Consider the following 5,573-nt stretch of genomic DNA (forward strand, 5'->3'; position numbering starts at 1 on the left):
GGTGGGGTGGGGAATGGGGACTGCTAGATGGCAAGGTCCAAGAGGAGTGCTGCTGGCACCACCATGGTCATAAAACATAGAAGTAACAGTGAAGAAATGTGAAAGAGGATCAGAATTTTTGCCCACCAGTGATATTATCAAAGTTTGTTCAAAAACGTGATCAAAACCAGTTGATCAAAACCAGTGATTTGAGCAAATGTTTGGTGCATGAGAAGTGAAGATCCCAAAGCAAGGGGAATGGATCTACATGCCAACAGAGCTAAATATAGATCATCCCCCTTTCCCAACAACCTTATCAAAGTTTATACTGCACGTTCAACTTCCCCATTGCTTTGATGGTACTGGGGGCTACTGGTACAATGTTCAAAGCTGTAGGTCTCTGCAAATGCTTTGAAGTTGTCAGAGACATACTGAGGTCTCTAGGCCTGCCCAGGGAAGGAAAGAAGAAAGTCTGCAGGGAAGGTAGGTTAAACCCACCTTCTCCACAGACTGCCCCAGAGCTCTTCTCACTGATTGAGAGAAGAGCTCCACTATATCCTCTGCAGTGTCTCCCATAGCAAAAAATGAGAGTATTCACTTGGTATTCCTGTGATTTCTGCACTGAGCCAGAAACCATCCTATACTTCTCAAATCTTCTAGCCCAGATGAGCCAACTGCTTGAATTTTGAAAATCAAATTTCTGAAGAAGATACTTTATTTATGGCCAATGGCCAAAACAAAACAACAACACAAACAATAAACATTATTCCAGCATTCAACATTAACTTAATCATTAACTTTAGCATCAATCAATGAACTACGAATTCTAATTGCGATGTAACAAAACTTTGCTGCAACATGAGAGATGCAGAGTGCATTATCTTCAAGTAAAAATTTCACCAGCAAGTCATCCGATTGATGTTGAAACCTAGAAAAGAGCGGCAGAATCAAATAACATCTAATATTTATAGATTATACAGAGTAATAAAATATGAGCCATTGATTCAGGTTCACCCAAACCACAAGGGCACAAGCGAGCCTCCAGGGGTAGATGCTGAAATCTCCCCGTTAGTATAGCTGAAGGAAAGGCATTAAAGTGTGCTCTTGAAAAAGCCCAGCGGAACTTTCTGACACTTATGGTGGACAAATATGAAGCTGAGAAAAAACCCACCCTGGCCTTAAACTGACTGTAAAATGCCGGCAGACAGGCCAACTCGTTCTGGAGCTCCATATCATTTAAATGCTGACAAACTAATTTTTTGACATTCACTAGGTCAGTTTCTAATAAAAATTCAGGATCCAGGCCAATATGGGAAAGTTTATCTGTAATCGTTACCAGCCAAATAGGCCGGGGTATAGCTGAAAGAAACCTAGGCACAAGTCCCACTGGCTGGAGGTGGAGCTTCAGCCAGTAGAAAATAATCTGCAACCATGCCCTGGTCTCAGTCCTCCACAACCCAGCCTCCTGTCGTAGCGCCACATTAGGGGTGCATCTGTGCGTATCAAATTTCTCAAAATGGGCCGTGTTTGTTAAAGGATCCATAGCTTTCCAAACTCATGTCCTTAAATTTTTATTTTTGTCTCCTCTCTCCCACCGCCACACATCCTTCATTGTGGGTTGTTCTAATTATTCCTTCTTTGCTGACTCAAAGAAAGGATTCCATTCTGACAACATGTGTTTGCAAAGAAAGACCAGCAGCCATTTTAGAAGAACACAAACCAAAGAAGAAGCCTCCTCAGTGAGTCAGTCCTTCCTTTACTAACACCACCTCTTAGCATGTTAAACCTTTAACCCTTTAAGTGCTATACACTCTTATACCACAGCCAGCTTCCTTAGTATCATGATGGCATGTAGTCTAGAGCAAGGATCCTCAACGTTGGGCCCCCAGATGTTATTGGACTTCAACTCCCATAATCCCCAACCAAAGGCCACTGGGGCTTGGGATTATGGGAGTTGAAGTCCACTAACATCTGGGGGCCCAACGTTGAGGATCCCTGGTCTAGAGAATGTCTCTGGCTGCATTTGTGCTTAGCAAAGAAGACAAATGTGATACTCGTTTGCAGGTTGGTGTTGCATTACTTTGTTTTTCAGGAAACTCTCCAGAAAGCCAGGAGGTTTTATTTCCCTGTGAAATGGAAAGCTAAAGTTTCACCCCTCACCTTTCCTTCCTGCATAGCCAATGCAGATGACAGGATCAACCAGGTTCCCATGTTGAAGGTTGCTCCCATCAACCTTGTCCATTTTCCATTTGTCTCCAAGTTCACACATGCTCCTCTGCTGTGCCAAGATTATCTCTGGCCAACTGGTCTGAAAGAAGGTTCAGAAGTGTATGCTGAAGGAGAATTTTAATGAAGTGAATTTGAGCTGGCCTCTCTACCCCGCCTTAGCTGCTGTTTTGGTGATTTGTTGACCCTCTCTACCTAGTCAGGAATTTCTTAGTGTTGACAGGGAAAATAATAGTAGGCACTGTTTTTATGTTGCAAAGTCTACTTGTATTTCCAGAACTGCACTTGTCACACAGGAGGTCAAGAATGTGCTCTTGCAAGTGGCTTGTGAAGCCTGCAAAGTCATATCTATAATGTCTCCATGAAACCTAAAATAAATGTTGCTTCATTCTGCAAAATGGTTACAAACAGAAAAACAATGGTTGGGCCTTCTTTTAAAAAACAAAACCAGGATATGAGCAAGATGTTTAAATTTTGAAAACTGATAATTTCCCAATCCAGGTTCTGTTTCATAAGAACAGCCCTGCTGGATCAGGCCCAAGGCCCATCTAGTCCAGCATCCTGTTTCACACAGTGGCCCACCAGATGCTGCTGGAAGCCACAGACAGGAGTTTACGGTGTGCCCTCTCTCCTGCCATTACTCCCCTGCAACTGGTACTCAGAGGCATCCTGCCTTTGAGGCTGGAGGTGGCCCACAGCCCTCCGACTAGTAGACATTGATAGACCTCTCCTCCATGAAGTCATCCAAACCCCTCTTAAAGCCATCCAGGTTGTTGGCTGTCACCACATCCTGTGGCAGAGAGTTCCACAAGTGGATCATGCGTTGTGTGAAAAAGTACTTCCGTTTGTTGGTCCTAGATCTCCTGGAAATCAATTTCATGGAGTTACCCCTGGTTCTAGTGTTGTGTGAGAGGGAAAAGAATTTCTCTCTCACCACTTTCTCCACACCATGCATGATTTTATAGACCTCTATCATGTCTCCCCGCAGTCATCTTTTTTCTAAACTAAAAAGCCCCAGGTGTTGTAGTCTTGCCTCATAAGAAAGGTGCTCTAGGCCCCTGATCATCTTGGTTGCCCTCTTCTGTACCTTCTCCATTTCAACAATGTCCTTTTAAAGATGTGGTGACCAGAATTGTACGCAGTACTCCAAGTGTGGTTGCACCATAGTTTTGTATAAGGGCATTATAAGGTTAGCCGTTTTATTTTCAATCCCCTTTCTAATGATCCCTAGCATGGAATTTGCCTTTTTCACAGCTGCCGCACATTGAGTCAACACTTTCAACGAGCTGCCCACCACAACCCCAAGATCCCTCTCCTGGTCCATCACCGACAGCTCGGATCCCATCAGCATATACTTGAAGTTGGGGTTTTTTGTCCTAATGTGCATCACTTTATACTTGCTAACATTGAACCACATTTGCCATTTTGTCGCCCACTCCCCCAGTTTGGAGAGATCCTTTTGGAGCTGCTCACAATCCGTTTTGGATTTCACTACCCGGAAGAGTTTGGTATCATCTGCAAATTTGGCCACATCGCTGCTTACCCCTGCTTCTAGATAATTTATGAATAAATTAAAAAGCACCAGTCCCAGTACAGATCCCTAGGGGACCCCACTTCTTACTTCCCTCCATTGTGAAAACTCTCCATTTATACCTACCCTCTGTTTCCTGTCTTTCAACCAGTTAGAAATCCACACATGTACTTGTCCCTTTATCCCATGACAGCTAAGTTTCCTCAGGAGTCTTTGATGAGGAACTTTGTCAAAAGCTTTTTGGAAGTCCAGGTAGACTATGTCAACTGGATCACCTTGATCCACACACTCGTTGACACTCTCAAAGAAGTCCAAAAGGTTTGTGAGGCAAGATTTACCTTTGCGGAAGCCATGCTGGCTCACTCCGAGCAGGGCCTGTTCTTCTAGGTGCTTTACAATTTTCTCCTTGAGGATGCTTTCCATCAATTTGCCATCAATTTGCCTGGAACGGATATTAGGCTAACTGGCCTGTAATTTCCTGGATCGCCCCTGGATCCCTTTTTGAAAATTGGTGTTACATTTGCTACTCTCCAGTAGGGGTGTGCAATTTGGGTTTTTGGGTGATTTGGCTCGGACCTGAACCAAATCACCCCTGTTCTGTTTTGTGCCCGAATCTGGGTCACCCGAATCACCCTTGATTCGGTTCGGATTCGGATTTAATCCGAATCCAAATCTGAATCGATTCAGGGGGGTAAAAAGGGGCCCAGGGGCAAAATTGTGGGGTGGGGTGGTAGTGCCCAATGGGTAGAGTCTACCACCCCAATTTCAGGGGGATTGGGCAAAGTCCTGATTTTTGGTGAATTTTTAAAGCTTTAGTGACTTTGAGGCAGTTCGGGGGCATAGCATGGGATCTGGGCAAAAGGAGTGGGGTGGGGTGGTAGTGCCTAATGGGTGCAGGCTACCACCCCAATTTCAGGGGGATTGGGCAAATGGCTGATTTTTGGTAAATTTCTGAAATTTTCATGTCTTTGGGGCATATTGGGGCAGAAAGTGGGGCCTGGGGCAGAATAGTGGGGTGGGCTGGTAGTGCCTAATGGGTGGAGGCTACCACCCCAATTTCAGGGGGTTTGGACAAAGGGGTGATTTTTTTAGAATTTTTGAAGTTTTAGTGACTTTGGGGCAGTTTGGGGGCAGAAAGTGGATCTGCCCCAAAAGAGTGGGGTGGGGTGGTAGTGCCTAATGGGTGGAGGCTACCACCCCAATTTCAGGGGGATTGGGCAGAGGGCTGATTTTTTGAGAATTTTTGAAGTTTGGGTGTCTTTGGGGCAGATTGGGGGCAGAAAGTGGATCTGCCCCAAAGGAGTGGGGTGGGCTGGTAGATAGTGTCTAATGGGTGGAGGCTACCACCCATGCCCAATTTAAGAGTGATTGGGCAGGGGGTGAATTTTGGTGAATTTATTTTTATGAGGTTTGTCTTCATAAGGTGAAGTGTGCTAAATTGATTACTTCCTCATATTATTCATAGTAAAGGAAAGTGTGAAAAAGTGAAAGTGGGGTCATGAGAGCTGTTTAATTGAAAAAAATCTCATTTGCTATGATAGAATGAGAATTCACACCTCAGAAGTTTTTTCTGAGGTGTGAATTCTCATTCTATCATAGCAAATGAGATCAGCCTAAATTTGGCTTCCAGGACCTCCCGACTGCATTTCCCCACATCGTTGGTGCCGACGTGCACCACGACAGCTGTCTCCTCCCCAGCACTGCCTAGGAGCCTGTCTAGACGCTGCGTAATGTCCACAACCTTCGCACCAGGCAGGCAAGTCACCATGCGGTCAACACGTGGGTCACAAACCCATCTCTCTATCCCTCTAATGATCGAATCACCCACTACAAGGAG

General features: G+C 44.9%; 1 long non-coding RNA gene across 1 annotated transcript; it reads right to left on the bottom strand.

Annotated features, from left to right (window-relative positions):
* Positions 1-682: 682 nt before the first annotated feature.
* Positions 683-5,226, bottom strand: LOC128342777 (uncharacterized). The gene is made up of 3 exons (XR_008315161.1): positions 4,075-5,226; positions 2,140-2,287; positions 683-907 (listed from the first exon to the last, which is right to left on the bottom strand). It is a non-coding gene; the product is annotated as an uncharacterized LOC128342777 (long non-coding RNA).
* Positions 5,227-5,573: the final 347 nt, after the last annotated feature.

Source organism: Hemicordylus capensis, chromosome 2, assembly GCF_027244095.1.
Source record: "Hemicordylus capensis ecotype Gifberg chromosome 2, rHemCap1.1.pri, whole genome shotgun sequence".
Lineage (NCBI taxonomy): Eukaryota > Metazoa > Chordata > Lepidosauria > Squamata > Cordylidae > Hemicordylus > Hemicordylus capensis.